The following is a 17,264-nucleotide window of genomic DNA, read 5'->3' as shown; positions in this document are numbered from 1 at the left end:
GAGTAGCATGAATAATGGGGACAGTAGTAGGAGATGACAAGAAAAACAACGGGGGCCAGTTCCTATAAGGCCATGTAAGCGACTATAAACACTTTGGCTTTTACTCTGAGTGTATCAGGGTCCCACTGCAGGATTTCAAGGAGAGGACTGACATGATTTTACTGATATTTGGCTTCTGTGTGGAGAATAAATCAGAAGGAGGGAAGAACAGAAAGCAAGCAGACCAGATATCACTATAGGAATCCAGGAGATAAATGATAGTGATTTAGAGTGAGGTGGGAGCAGTGGAGGTAGTAAGAAGCGGTCACCATCTGGACCTGTTGTGAAGGTCAAGCCAACAGAATGTGAGTACTGTTTGATGTCGAGCCTGGCAGAATTAGAGGAGTGAAGGATGACTCTAAAGTATTTGTCCTGAAGTACTGGAAGAGTATGGGTGGAACAAGCTTTGAGAGGAATACAAGCTGTACAGCTTTTGGACATTTTAAATTCCAAGTGTCTATTAGTCCTCCAAGTTAGAATACTGAGTAAGAAATTGGATGTACAAGTCTGGAATTTGGGAGAGGAGTTGGGAACAGAGATATCAATTAGCCAGGTGTCAGCAATAATACAGTGTTTAAAATTATATTACCAGGTGATATGGCCAAGGAAGTGAGTTGAGAAGAAGATGGAGGAATAAGTCTGGCTTCTTACATCATTAAGAGATCTACAAGAAGAGACAAAATCAGCAAATAAGATTGAGAAGGAGCAACCAATAGGTTTGGAAGGAGACCAAGAGACTGTGGTTTCTGAAAGACAAGTGAAGTGTATCAAAGAAGTGGGTGATCAACTGGTGCAGATAGGTCAAGGTAAAATAAGAACTGAGATAGGTCAAGGTAAAATAAGAACTGAGACTGGACGGAACTTAGCAATGTGGAGTCATTGCAGTCGTTGGCAAGAACAGTGTAGTTGCAGTAGTGGTTCCACAAACCAGATTGGATTAGGTTTAGGAGAAACAGGAGAACAACAAGTACAAGCAACTCTTGTCTCACTGCAAAGGGGAGAAAAGAAATAGCAGAAGGACCTGAGGGACGATATGCAAAAATATTATGAAGATTAATATTGGACTATTATTATGACTATTATTAGGAGTATTGTTAGTATACAAAAATATTGTTAAGAATGCCAATAATAACAAATATTTAATAAGCAGTTTCTGCTTTTGTTATTGTTCTAAGCATATATATGTGTATGTATGTATATATGTATAGACGTGTGTGTGTATAATAAGTTGTTACAACCATTCTATGAAATAGGCACTATTAGCCCATTTTACAGGTAAGGGAAGTGAGACATACACACAGAGATCCAGTGTCCTCACACAGGTGGAAAATGGCAGAGCCAGGATTCAATCCAACTAATTTGGCTCCAGAATTTATGTGTTTAAAACTATACATCCTGCTATATTATGAAACAAATATGAGGTATCAGAAAGGATACTTAAATTACTCAGGATATCAAATTATTCTAATTGCCTGAATTAATAACACAGGTGTTTATAAAACCTCTTTGATATGCACCATAATTATCTATTAAAAAGTCCTCTAAGAAATACTGCAAAGGAGTTCACACAGAATAAAAGGTTAACCTGAGCCTCTTTATATACTTACAAGAAGTGAAATTCTGCCTCTTTCCGAATGTTCATGGATTTAGAACGTTCTTCCAACAAAGTAGTCTGAATGAGGTTGTACTAGACAACACAAAACAAATTAAAATTTGATATATGAACAACTCTCCAAAAACTAAAACTTTAAAAAAACATTTAAAGAGGAAATGTTCTTGCACATGACTACTTAATTTAATGATCTCCTCATAATTCAGTATAATTACAATTTCTTGTTTATGCAGAACAACTTCCACTCAGACAAACGTAACCTACTCCTGGGCCTCCTCAGCTATTTCCCCTCCAGTCCAAAGTCTGGCTGTTGAAAAGATCTTTTTTCTAAGTAGGTCATCCTCTGCCTTAAACCTCTTAACCGGCCTTGCCTTTTTTCCTGCCTCAAGACTCCAGCTCCTTATGATTATCTTCAGGGCCCTGGTTACCTCATCCCTGCCTGTAGCGTTGCTTTGATTCTTGCCCCAGTTTTCCGGGCTTAACTTCTAAATAGCATCTTTATCACCTTCCTCCACTCTGGTCTCATGCTGCCCCTGTACCTCATTCAACAATTGCCTTTGACATCTTTCTTGAAAAATTCTACTTTTTTGACATCTTTCTTGAAAAATCTTTTTATTAGGAGAGTTGTCTTGGGGTAGGAGGTAGGGGGGAAGAAGGGAGAAAAGAATATAGGAAGGGAATATTTGGAAAAAGGACAAAGACTCCGTAGTATTCTCATCTCTGCAACTCCTCACTAAGCAGCCACCTCTCACTCTCTTGATCTAGGACTTTGCCTGTCTCTCCCTCAGCCAGTGACCCTTCACACACTGATAGGGAACGAATGTGCCATCACTTTGGCTTTTCTCACCATTTAGCTTCATCACATCATCTCAGCTTTTTTAACCCATCATTCAGAGTATTAGAAGCTCTTCAAAGGAGACGAAATGTAATGGCATAATAGAACCGCCTTTCTCCTTTTTTTCCCCTCCATATTTCACCGTCGAAGTGAGAAGAAGTTAACATGGCAACAAAAGCAGACTTCACTGACAGCAGAGGAAATGGAAAAATACTAGCCAGCAATCAGTCACTGTCTTTTTAATACATTCACTTGCTTTTCCACACCCAGGCCTACCAGCACAGTTAAGTGAGAAGATTTCAAAGCATAAAGTAAAACAGTTGTATGCTTCCTCTAGGATGCTTTTCTTTTTTTAATTATGAAAAAGAAAGAAAACTAAAATTAAATGGAAGACAAATGAATGTGACAAATATTCTTTTAAAAGTGTATTTGACATAGTAATCGTATACAATTAAAAGCTTTGAAGTTGGTGATCCTATTTTGAGACCTCTTAATACGGGGATATCATTATTACATCAGCCACCTACTAGTTTATCACTAATACACCAATTAATCTTTCTAGTGGTGAGCATTCTTACATCTGAGTCACTTCCTACTTGTTGCCATTTTGCCAACCCTTAAATTGATCTCTGTGGCCCTAAGATCAATTACACTTAAAGCAATGTGTAAAGCTTGGCACGTTCATTAATTAGAGTCAAATTCACACTTCTGTAATTGAGACTAATTATTTGTTTAGTTTAAGTAAGTTGTTAGGCATTCATTAAAGCCATCGGTCATAGGCATTGAATGAACATGGTTTCAAACGCTCTATATATGTTAAAACATCAGGCCTGGGATTTCACAGAAAGGAAATCTTTCTGAACTGACACCTATATATAAATCTTAGGATATTACCCAAGTTAGTGCATGGAGGTAAAAGAATGAAAGTTATGGCATGATTTAACATTTCCTTAACATAAGCATCACACATCGCAGTTCAACACGAATAATTTATTATCCAACAAATCGGAAAATACCATGTTTTTTCTTTGTTCACTTTACTTAGTTTTATCAATAAGACTTAGTTATCAAATAAGTATATTTATTCTACGTTAGATAATGTTGTAGAAAATATAGCCAAAAATCTATTTAAATAGTCATTGTTCTGAAGGTAATTCTCCTCTGAACACATAACAGTTACATACCCAGTAAGAAAAAGGGAAAGAAATCCTAATTTAAAAATGAAAAAAGTTTTTATGACCCTTTATAACTATACCCACGCTGTATGTGTGAGACAGCTATGTTCAAGAACTGATACTTCAGCTCATCTCAAGTATTAAGGCCAACATGTGCTGATTAAGTCAAGCAGAGGAATTTCCAATGATAAAAACTGCCATTAGTATGCTGCAATCTTAAAGTTCTCAAAGGAATAGCTGAGAGAGCAATACCAACTTCAGCAAATGGATGAGCTTTCCGAAACAGCAGTGTTTTACTAGCTTTACAAATGCCACAATAAATATAAAACTGATTTTTTAAAAAATCATAATTGAAACAAATGAGGAAAATCAGCTATTGGAAACTACCATAAAACAATTTCAAGTCATGACTGTGTAGTTTTTTAAGCGAAATATTAAATAAAATAGAATGATGCTTAAGAATAAAAGTTTGCCGCTGGATTTGGCCTGTATTAAAATAGAACACTACATCATATACACTTAAAATTAATCTATTTTAATATGACTAACAATTTATGCTCACAAAGATACAGTCCCTTATTTTAAATGTAACGTTTTCTTTTAAAAATCTATTTTTTAAATATTATATTCCATAAACTTTTACACTAAATTTACTCAAGATGATCATTGAAAATATCAAGTGCTAAGATGTATTACTACTAAAGTCAGCACTTGACTTTCATATGTTCAACTTTCAAACAATCCATCCTCTTGCACATTATGGAATCTCAACCTAAAATGACCATTCATATGCCAAATTGAGACTTTCATGCATCAGCTGAAGAACAAATGTTTCAAGCCATGGCTTGCAAGTCCCACTTACCCAAAACGAAAAATAATTCCACTGTTAGTGTTGCCATTTTTACTTGGAAACTGGTGATTTCCAATTATTTTAATGTTTTATCTCAGTGTTTTACAAACTGTGATCTATTGAACATTGGAATTGCCTCCTGGAATGGAGAGAGAGTCAAGTCAGAGGCTCCAAAACCATATTTTAATCAGATTATATGCCCCTCTATATGTGAAACTTACTCTTTGAAGAAATGATTCCACTGCCTATAAAAGGGAAGAAAGAAATAAAAAAGAAAACGGGGGTGGGGAGAGAAAGAAAGAAGGAAGGAAAGGAGGAAGGATTGGAGGAAAGAAAAAAGGGAGTAAAGAAGGGAAGGGGAGAAGGGAGGGTTTATAGGGAAGTCACTGGTTTATGTGTGTTATCCTCATTCTTTTATAAAGTTAATAATAAAATGGAAAGTGTTTCAGCAATAAGATTCATGTCTTATAAACTTGATACAATTCATTCACTGATTCATTTAGCAATTATTTATTAACCTCCACTAGGTGCCAGGAACTGTGCTACGCTCAGATGAAATGATTAGGCCTGCCAAATTCTTGATCTCTACAAGGCAGTCAAATATCCAATATCAAAATCATATCAGCCATCAGAGTTAGAGAGTTTCTTTATCCTCCAGTAGGATTTTGAAAGCAGCATTGACTAGTGGGAATCTTTTAAACATACATTTGTTGAGGCTATTTATACCTAGGTCAAATCCATGGCAGCCCATAGCAAGATAGACATTACTGATGCCAAATCAAAAAAAAATCAGTCACAAAAACAAATTGTTGTTACCTTCTGGTTACTTTCATCCATACTACTTTCTGAAATCATTCCTTCTAATGTTCCTCTATGTTGTTTATTCTTACCTATTATACAAAAATTATCCCTTTGTCCATCTCCCTGGCTAGCACAGAAACTCCTCAAGAGAAGGGGACTATACTTAATTCATATGTGCATGCTATATTGTGTGTCACATTAGCAGTTCTCAATACAAGTAAACATATAGTTTGTAGCAATCCAAGTCTCAGAAGGGGATAAGGCAAAATAAAATTCACAAGATAGAGTCAAGGTATCTTCCAAAACCACAATTCTTTTCCAAGATATTCTGTTAAGGGTTAACATTCCCAAGGAAAGTAATTCTTCTGTCCTACTGGATAACCAGCCCCGGCCAAAAACTCCACTAAAGAAAGACCATGATCAAAGTGTGTGAGCCTAAACAGTCTTCAATATAAAGAAGTCAGGTGATGATTGATTAAGGTTTATCACATTTCCTTAATTGAGGAAGATTTAGAGACACAAGCTATCCTAGTCTGTGGTGGGCACAGTGGTGGGCAGCCCAGACTTCCCTTCACTGAAGGACTTGGTGCCCCAGCAGCGGGGAGCGCTATCAGCACCAGCTTCAGCTGTCAGCCCCTTCAGGTTTACTTCAGCTTCAGAGAGACGCCTCCACAGAGTGGCCCATTTCCAATAACTGATTAATTCAGAGTGCAAAGGTCAGGTCTTCTTGGCACAACTCAGGACAACCCTGAAGGGTCACTCTAGCTCTAGAGCATCCTGTGGGGTTGGTTGAGGTAGTCTTTGGTCCTTTTAGCATATCTGGTCATCTGCCTCTCACCACTGCTGCTTCTTTCCCCTTCCTCCCGCCAGTTTTGATCTCAAAGACACTTTTTAATCAACATCTAGCACAGTAAACTCCAACTTAGAGTCTGCTCCCTGGGGAACATAACCTATAACATATCCTTTGTTATATAAGGATATGTGTTCAGACAGAGGCAATATGTCAAATTGTTTCAATTGCTATTACATGAGCACTGACTAATCAAAACAGACAACAGTATTTAAAAACAGTAGGGCCCTGCCAGTATGTACTTGCTGATTATCAACCCTGCCCTCAGTACTTTTATATACAGAAACGAAGCTTGATGTATCTTCTCTGGGTCTAGAGTTCAAGAGGTTCACAGGCAGGCAGAAGGTCAGTCCCTCATTGCTCTGGTCTATCTAGTTACGTTGTACACAGAGCTTATATACATCTGGTACGCCATCTGGTTGTTTATTCTGATTCGTCAGGTCAAGCCATACCACTTGGTGAATATTCTGAATATAATTCTTCTTTGGTTATATGTTACTACAACTTAGGGGGAAAAAAGTCATACCACATTTAATCAAAGTAAAATAAATCACAAAACCTATCACATTCATTATATTTATTATTTTAATGATGTCCAAGATAACATCATGAAAGCTTCACTTTGAGTGAGTATTTCAAGGACCTAATATCTCTTCGCATGGACTATTTTCATCCCCATATTCTAAACTAAAAAATAAGGTATCTTCTAAAATTCAGATGACCTTAGCTAGCTTCCCATTTTCAGGTAAATTTCTGTAACATCTTTAATTGGGCAACCAATTCTAGCAGGTTAAAGTGTTTCCAACCTTCATTAATCACTGGGTAAAGCTTCTTTGAATGTAGCCATTTCCTTAGCATCTTGGTGTTAGACATATTCCCTGTTGATATAGCATTATTAAGATCTATTTACCTTTAATAATTCAACATAAATCACTCTCCTTGGTTCCTAAATAATTTGGTTGTTTCTGTGCTTTCCTCTGGATGCTTTTACACTCCTAATTTAATGAACTCTTCAAACAGATCTACTATGTTCCCTTCATGCACTAATTCTGGAGTCCTACCTAGAAAAGCTATTAAATTTGTACTCAACGGGCCCGCCCTTGGATATCACATAATCATAATGGAACCAAACTTTTCCCAGTAGAAATTCTATCTATCTATATCTATATATATATCTGAATTCATATATACATATCTAAATTTACAAAAATAGTATATTTATGACTTATAATAAATACACCCTCCCCAAAGCATTTTGGTCAGTCTGAGAGACTATTTGCTGACTGCAAAATAAAAGATATTTTACATTTGCACAAATTAAAGTTTAGAAATGATATAATTCTAATCATTACAGTAGCATGCAAAACATTTTTGAGATGAGCAAATTACAATATCTAACAAGGTGGCTAGATTGGGTTGTAAAATTCTCTTTAAGATTAAAAAAATTTTAAATATTTAAAAGAAGACAACATGAAAACTTCCTTAAAGCCTATTCAGGGAAAGAATTTAGAGAATAAAATATCCAAATATTTATAATAACTATATTGTCTACAAGGAAATCAATATAATGCAGTATGGAGAGGCATTATTCCTGAGGATTTGAATGAGTTTGCTACTTAAGTTCTTTGCATCTCAGCTTCTTCATCTATAAAATGGGCTTATTCATTGTGTGAATTAAAAAGTATTCTGAAATAAAGCATTACAACATAGGAAGGTTCCAATAAATATCCACTATTATAACAATTTTGGAAAAAATATATGTGGAGATAATGTATTTATATTTTTCTAAAGATTTTACAGAACATTGTTTGCTGAGCCCTTCCCATGTGCTTTGAAGTTGGAGGTTCTTTCTTAATTTCTTAGAATAAAACAAAGTCATACAGTTTCCCTTTCATGGAAGGTGGAATTATCTTTCTTCCAAAGAAGCAAGTTCTTTTGTAGATGCCTTCGCTGTAAACACAGTTTGAATTCCCTAAATGAGGAGTCTACATCGCTGGACTGCAGGCTGGACTGTGGGTGGGTGAGCAGGGAGTATCTGCAGAGAAGAAATTCTTCGCCCTCCCTCTCTGAATACAGGTACCTCCAGAACAAAGTACAGCACTTTGGATATCACTTCTACATTATACCTTTTGTGATTTCAGAATGGTTTAATAAACTATTGAAAACATAATCTCTCTGCTTACTTTGAAAGGCCTTTCAAATACTTAAAACAGAAATGGATTTGTGGACATTTCTACACATCATAGGATAATATTCAATAATAACTATCGTGTTTTAATTGACAAAAATAGTATAATTATGATTTAATAGGAAATTTATCATAATAACCTCATACACACTGTAATGAAGATCATTTTTTTATTAAGGGACTGAGGAAAATAAAGAAGGAAGAAAGCTTATCAGTGATATAGATAATCCATAAAATAATACAGTTGAGGATGTAAGTCTTCTGGTCGCATTACTATCATTTTCACAAGGAGATGAGCTAGGTGTGTTTGCTGTCAGATTCCTCTGTTTTTGCAATATATCTAAGTGAAGAAGCAGGACAGAACAGTATTTAAGCATGTGGGCTATTAGAGCTCTGGGTTCAAATCACACATTATCATTTACCAATTTTAGGAGCTTGGGAAAATTACTTATTTCCTCTATACCTCAGTTTCCTCATCTGTAAACTGGGAAAATAATAGCATTTACCCCACAGGAAGTCTATGAAGATGACATGACTTACTAACTGCAGAGCACATGGAACTTTGCATGGGCGTGGTAGCACTAGGTAAGCAGCATTTATTATCTGCTAAGTAGTAAAATTTGTTAAAATACTGTTTAAACTTCAATTTCTGGTTCTATTTATTGTGAGGGAGTTTTATAATAGACTTTGCCTTAAAGTTTTAGAGCCATCACAATGCCCTCAAATAGTAGGCACTACAAAAATATTGGTTGAACAAATGAATGCCATCATCAAAGGAAGGTTTATGTTTGAATTGCAGGCATCACAGTCTCCATCTGAAGCAAATGAGGTGCATTAACATTTGCGTGTAGCAATATTAATAATCAAGTAATGCGCATTACTAAATAGAACCAAATTGACATCCTTGATTTCCCTTGTCCCTATTGATTTCTTGAGCATAATATCAATATGTGCATAATGTTAAAACTTCGGAGTGATCTCAGACTCCATTTTACACATAAGAAAAGCAAAACCCTTGATCACACATCCCATGGTCCTATCTTCAACAGAATAATCACTATAATTGTTTTTTAAATTTATTCAAATGCACTCTACAAATACTCATAATTCTTCCTAGTGTTTCTAATAGTGAATCAAAATACCTACCTGACACAAGCATTAACCATGTTTTATTCACAAATTATAAAATAAGAAATGAGTGAATTGCAATAGTCATGAGTATTAACTAGCATTTCATTGATATAAATAGCTTTAAAAAGAAGCATGGACTTTAAAGAAAATTGCCATCTGACATGGGAAGAATCTTTCTATTTTTTTTCCCACTTAACTATACAATGCTTTGCTGAATACAACAAAAACGTATAAATGGTCTCAATTTTTAAAATGTGTTTTTAAAATGGTCATCAAGGAGATTGCCAGAGTATTCCCTCAAGAGGCCTATGCTACCATACAGACTATTTTCTAACACCATCATAGCCATCATAGTTTACTTTTGCTCATGAGTTATTCTTAGAATAATCCACCCCACTACTCCATCTTGCTGATTAGCCTCATGTTAGCATTTTCACTAAGGGATTGGGAATTTTCTGATCCTATGAATGAGAAAGTAATAAAAATCAGGGTCTTGTAAGATTTTTCAACCTTTAAAATATGGATGAAAATTATTCTCAACAAGAAAGATGTGCAAGAGTGATCCCGTCTTGGCATGGAAGCTTCCAATTCTTCTAAAGATCCTTTCTAGTCCAATAACTTCCTGTAGTAGTTCTTTGTGAATGTTTATGTATCTTACTGTGTTATTAAAACCAAATCTCACTTTGGATGATCTAAGCAAATTTTTCTTTTCTAAAAACACATATAGAGATGGAGTTAGATACCAAATTATGATCCATTTACAGAAAGTTGTAAATATATGTTGAATGGCTTTGTGTACAATAATCAGAAGTTTACCTTGTCATACATATTTTAATTTTTTCACTGAAGCATGGACAAGTCTCCATCAATTAGTCATTCTACATTTTTACATGAGTCAAGTAAATAGAAATTAAAATAGAAATTAAAAGGTATTATTTGCACTAATAAGTAGTAGGTCATTTGGTGTGCTTAAAATGCCATAAACAAGAGAAAAACTGGAGAGAAAAAAAAAATAATGTGGCTGAAGGATATTACAAAATTTCACTGTTTCTCCAAAATCAGCAAACACGTACAGCTGCAACTATTATCGCAGCAGCATTGTTTCCCTGTGTCGTTAATTTCACAAGTGGCACTCAGTGCTGATAGGCTGACACTCCCTGTCAACTATATACTAGAAATCATCAGGAACATATGTGAGCAAGTTAGTTATCTTGGAGACAGCCTTCAGCAGCTGGGTAGGTTGGACAAGAAAATTCAATTCTGGCCTCTCTCAATTCTTCATAAATATGCATCTTACAATTACATGGCAGGATAGTTGAAAGAAAAAGAAAATATAATCATTCCAGGTGCAGGGATTTTTTATTACAAATGAATACATTTAAAGAGTTCAGGGGCAAGGAAAGTCACAAATTACGTGGGAATATGCAGAGTTATTATTTGCATTTTTCTTCAAGAATTTCTTTTTCATCATATTTTTCAAATAGTATGTGTTCACTCAATAGGAAAAAATTTTATGATCGAAGCCACTGAATAAAATTGAGACCAAAAGAAAAAATACCTCTGATGTTATGCTCTCTCTTGATTTTCATGAGCAAAGTAGACTAAAAATTACTCCCTCTTTCCCTCATGTGTGCTGGAATGTTCCTATTAGAGGAGCAGATCTTGCACGCTGTCCTGACCTTTAATCTGCTCCACTTGGCAGCAACAAGATGTAGCACCTTTCTGCTGTTCAAAGAGAAATAAGCTGGCAAAATTGAATTGCCTCTTGTTTGTGTTTCCCCAAGAAGCTAACAATCAATACAAACTTCACTGAAGATCATCTATGAGTTTGTTTCTTCTTAATGAACACTATAAATGGGCAGTATTTGTAAAGAAATTTAGACTTTTTCAGGACCATTTATAATATTTATACAAAAGGAAATCTAGTTTACATGAAATAAAAAAGTCTATTTATTCACGTTCATACCACTATCTTTATGTTCAGTTATTACTTCAAGTGTATAGTCCTTAGCTCCCCAACTAGAGGATATATTTGAAACCAAAGCCCAATCTAATATTCTGTGTATTATTCTCAAGCCTAACACATAGTAGTTGCCCTATAATAATAATGATAATATAAATAAAATAATTATTTTCAACTGAATCCTTTCTATGAGACAGGTTCACTGCTGAGCTCTTTTCATTTTTATTATCTTATTGATTTCTAAGAACGCTGTGTATAAAATATTAGTATCTTCATGTGATAGATGAGAAAACAGAATCAAGGAGAATAATTAGGCATGAGGGTCCACAGTAAGTGGTTGTACCTTTGTTAAATCTAGTTCAACCTGGTTCAGAGCCTCCGTTTTTCCTAAATTCCTGTGATTATATATCCCTTTTGTGGAAAAATATTTAAATTATATCTGATCTGACCTCCACACAAGAAAATAAAAAAGGAAGGGAAATTTTGGTTGATCTTTATGAAACACATATGGCTATTTGCAGACTTTTTTTTTTTTTTCAAACTAGAGTGGGAAAGGATTCTCATCCTTGGTTCAAGAATCATCCTAAAATTCAGCACAGTAAACACCTCTAAAAGCCCAATTGGCTGAACCAAATAAGAGTCAGATAAGTGAATTTTATATATCTATATATATATCTATATGTGTATATTTTTTTCTTTTTGTTTGCAAAGACCTACCTGTTCTATCACTTAAACCACAAACTGCTCCAAGTCAAACATCCAGCCTGAGAAGATTCTGTTTCATGCTTAGCCTGATAATATGGGAGATGATACATTCATATTATAAAATTCCAATCAATTGTGATTTACCAAAATGATTTCCCTAAGTTGAACAAATATTTTGTTTCTTAAATTTATTTGAGAACTTGCTATAACTTTCCCATGGCAAGAGGTTTTCCAAAAGTACTATATAACAAAGCTTTTGCTTACAAAGATATTTCATGTGTGGTTTGGCCCTCTCCTGTTTTTACTCAAATGCACTGAAAAATCGCCAATGTTCAAATAAATCCATTCATATATTTTATAGCAAAAGAATAAAAAAAGACAATATAATAAATCCTACAAGAAATGATCAACACCTAATTTATTTTTAACTTTACACATAGAGTGAATTCGATTCCTTTAATTATTTTATTTAATTCATTTATAAATTTTTATGAAAGACAAATACATGAAAACACTATAACATAAGATATAAAAGAAACCAGCAACCATTAAATAAAGAGTCATTTATAAATGCTACAGATTTAAAGTTATGCATTAATACATTGCACTGATGTATCTCAAGCAACAACGATAGTACCAGGTCTATAACAGGTGCTCAAAAATATTGAGAAGTGACATCAGCAACATGGCAGAGTGAGCTGTTCCCTCTCTCTCTCCCCTTTTGGACTACAACTAAACGGACATTCATTGATCAATGGAAGACACCCAAACAGCACAACAGGATCCTGAGAGACTGGGGCACCTATACATCTGAAGGTGGATAGACTACCACCAGGGAGGTGGTAGAGATAAGTAAACATTCTCTGTGCCCCCAGCAGCCCTGGGCACACATGCACCTACTTTCCTGGCTAGAGTGCCCACAGCACCACTGCAGGACCAAGGGTGGCAGTGCACCTCAGTGCAACTGAGGGAACAGGTAACAGGAGCCCTGAGTCCCCGTGTGATCACTTTCCCATCTGGTGGGAGAGACCACAGTGTCACCACTGTCCCCAGGGAGTGGCCCCACCCACCAAGCACAAGGCTGGTGTGACCTAGGAGGAGATGGTGGTGGATCTGTGAGCCCACGCAAACAAGTTCCCAGTTGCCATGATCGCCCATAGGATCACTGCAGCCCAAACGGGGGAGCGTGTCTTGGTGGGACTGTGGGAGTATGTGGCAGCAGCCCTGAGCCCCCACGTGACTGCTATCCCATTTGGCAGGAGAACCAACAGGGCCACTGCAGTCACAAGGAGGGACCTAGGCTCAGACAGGCACAACTGACAGGGATTGTGGCAGGCTCAGAATACACAGCTCCTGCTCCCCCCAGTGGTGGCAGGTGGAATCTGTGACCAGATACTATCACTACGTGAAAGCACAAATCCACCCCATCAAATACTATGAAGTGGTATATTAATACTCTAGACCAGAAGGAAAAAGACAAACAGCCAGAAATCAATACTGAAGGTACAGAAATTTAGAATTTAAATGACAGAGAATTCAAAATAGCTATCATAAAAAACTCAATGAGTTACCAGAGAACTCAGAAAGATAGTTCAATGAAATCGGGAAGAAAATTAATGAACAGAGGGAATTCTTCACAAAAGAGATTGAAACTATAAACAAAAACCAATCAGAAGTGTTGGAGGTGACAAACATAATGAAAGAGGTAAAGAAAAATCTGGAGTAATAAATAACAGAGCTTATTTTTGGAGGACAGAATTAGCAATTTATAGGATAAAAACACAAATTCTTCAGATGGAAGAGGAGAAAGAACTAAGACTAAAAAGAAAGAAATTCTCTTAGAAATACCCGACTCAATTAGGAAATGAGGCATAAGGATTATAGGTATTCAAGAGAGAGAAGGGAGGGAGAAATGAGAGAGAGCTTGTTCAAAGAAATAAAAGCTGAGAACTTCTCAAACCTGGGGAGGGAGCTGGAATTAGAAGTAAAAGAAGCTAATATAACTCCTAATTACACCAATGTAAAAAGACATCCTCCAAGGCATATATTAGTAAAACTGGCAAAAGTCGATGACAAAGAAAAAATATTAAGGGCAGCAAGGCAGAAGAAAATAATCTACAAAGGAACCCCTATCAGGCTTCAACAGATTTCTCAGCAGAAACCTTACATGCTAGGAGAGAATGGAATGATATATTCAAAATTTGAAAGAAAAAAACCTTCAGCCAAGAATACTCTATCCAGTGAAAATGTCCTTCAGATATGATGGAAAAACAAGAACTTTCCCAGATAAACAAAAGCTGATGGAGTTCATTGCCACAAGATGCCCCCTGCAAGCAATGATCAAGAAGGCCCACATACCTGAAAAAAAGAAAGGGTTTACAAAGCCTTGAGCAAGGAGATAAGTAAGCAGACAAAATGAGAAAATTGCAACTCTCTACCAGAATACATAAGCAAACACTTAGTTATAACATTAAAGATAAAGGGAGGGCAGCCTGGTGGCACAGCTGTTAAGTGTGCACATTCTGCTTCAGCGGCCCAGGGTTTGCCGGGTCAGATCACGGGTGCAGACATGGCACTGCTTGGCAAGCCATGTTGTGGTAGGCATCCCACATATAAAGTAGAGGAAGATGGTCACGAATGTTGGCTCAGGGCCAGTCTTCCTCAGCAAAAAAAGAGAAGGATTGGCAGCAGATATTAGCTCAGGGCTAATCTTCCTCAAAAAAAAAAAAAAAGAAAGAAAAGATAAAGGCAAGGAAAACATCAAGAATAAATGTAATCACTTCATCCTAACCAAAAACTCACAACACAAAACAGAATAAGTTGTGACAACAATATCTTAGATGGGGAGGAGGAAAGGGATGGAACCTGCTAAGGAAAAAAGAGCTTGTGAGAAAATGGACTATCTCCATCTACAAGATCTTTTATACAAACCTCACGGTAACCTCTAAACAAAAAATCAAAACAGAGACACACAAATGATAAATAAAGAGAAAACTGAGAAAACCACCATAGGGAGACACAAAACTGAACTGGCAGTCCAAAATACACAGGATGAGAAATGAGGGAAATACAGAACAACTGGAAAACAAGTGATAAAATGACAGTATTAAGCCTTCATATATCAATAACCACTCCAAATGTACACAGATTGAATTCTCCAGTCAAAAGACACAGAGTGGCTGGACGGATTAAAAAACAAGACCCAATGATATGCTGTCTCCAGGAAACAGGTCTCAGCACTAAAGACAAACACAGGCTTAGAATAAAGGGATAGAAGATGATACTCCAAGCTAATGGCAAACAAAAGAAAGCAGGCGTTGCCATACTTATATCAGACAAAGTAGACTTCAAGATAAAACAGGTAAGACAGACAAAGAGGGGCAATATATAATGAAATAGGTCCACCAAGAGGACCTAACACTTATAAACATATGTGCACCTAACACAGGAGCACCCAAGTACACAAAGCAACTATTAATTGACCTAAAAGGAGATATTAACAGTAACACAATAATAGTAGGGGACCTTAACACTCCACTTACATCAATGGATAGATCATCCAGGCAAAAAGTCAACAAGCAAATACTGGAAATAAAAGAAAAACTAGACCAGGTGGATTTAATAGGTATATAGAGAGCACTCCATCTATAAACAGCAGAATACACACTCTTCTCAAGTGCACATAGAACAGTCTCAAAGACAGACCATATGTTTGGAAACAAGGCAAGCCTCAATACATTTAAGAAGACTGAAATCATATCAAGAATCTTTTCTGACCATAATGCTATGAAACTAGAAACCAACTCCAAGAAAAAAGCTGGTAAAGTGACAAATACATGGAGAATAAACAATATGCTTCTGAACAACCAATTGATCATTGAAGAAATTAAATGAGGAATCAAAAAATATCTGGAGACAAACGAAAATGATAATACACTATACCAACTCATATGTGATGCAGCAAAAGTGGTCCTAAGAGGGAAATTTATAGCAATACAGGTCCACATTAAACAAGAAAAATCTCAAATAAGCAATCTTAAACTACACCTAACAGAACTAGCAAAAGAAGAACAAAGTACAAAGTCAGCAGAAGGAGGGAAACAATAAAAATTAGAGCAGAATAAATGAAATTGAAACAAACAAAAAAACAGTAGAAATGATCAATGAAAGAAAAAGCTGGTTCTCTGAGAAGATAAAATTGACAAACCCTTAGCCAGACTCACAAAGAAAAAAAGAAAGAAGGTTCAAATAAATAAAATTAGAAATGAACGAGGAGAAATTACAAAGGATATCACAGAAATACAAAGGATTATAAGAGAACACTATGAAAAAGCATATGCCAACAAACTGAACAATCCAGAAGAAAAGGATAAATTCCTAGACTCATACAACCTCCCCAAACTGAAGCAAGAAGAAATAGAGAATCTGAATAGGCAAATCACAAGTAAAGAGACTGAAACAGTAATGAAAAACCTCCCCAAAAATAAAAGTCCAGGACCAGATGGCTTCTCTGGAGAATTCTGCCAAACATTTAAGGAAGATTTAGTACCTATCCTTCTCAAAGTTTTCCAAAAAATGGAAGAAGATGGAAAAGTTCCTAGCACATTTTATGAGGCCAATATCACCATGATCCCAAAGCCAGACAAGGACAACACAAAGAAGAAAAATTATAGGCCAATATTGCTGATGAACATAAATGCAAAAATCCTCAACGAAATATTGGCAAACCAAATACCCCAACACATTAAAAAGATCATATACCATGATTAAGTGGGATTAATACCACAGATGCAGGGATGGTCCAACATCCGCAAAACAATCAATGTGATACACCACGTTAACAAAATGAGGAATAAAAGCCATGTGATCATCTCAGTAGTCATAGAGAAAGCATTTGACAAGATTCAAATTCCATTTATGATAAAAACTCTCAATAAAATGGGTATACAAGGAGAGTACCTCACCATAATAAAGGCCATATATGACAGACCCACAGCCAACATCACACTCAATGGGGAAAAAGTGAAATCCATCCCTCTGAGAACAAGAACAAGACAAGGGTGCCCACTCTCACCACTCCTATTCAACATAGTACTGGAGGTTTTGGCCAGAGCA

At 36.0% G+C, this 17,264-nt stretch overlaps 1 protein-coding gene across 1 annotated transcript in view; it reads right to left on the bottom strand.

The window, feature by feature from the left end:
- IL1RAPL1 (interleukin 1 receptor accessory protein like 1) overlaps positions 1–17,264 on the bottom strand; it is a 1,280,310-nt gene that overhangs the window by 1,142,423 nt on the left and 120,623 nt on the right. The window lies entirely within an intron of this gene.

The sequence above is a fragment of the Equus asinus genome, chromosome X, assembly GCF_041296235.1.
Source record: "Equus asinus isolate D_3611 breed Donkey chromosome X, EquAss-T2T_v2, whole genome shotgun sequence".
Lineage (NCBI taxonomy): Eukaryota > Metazoa > Chordata > Mammalia > Perissodactyla > Equidae > Equus > Equus asinus.
The sequence above is the reverse complement of the archived record's forward strand: the minus strand, read 5'-3'. Positions and strand labels throughout refer to the sequence as shown.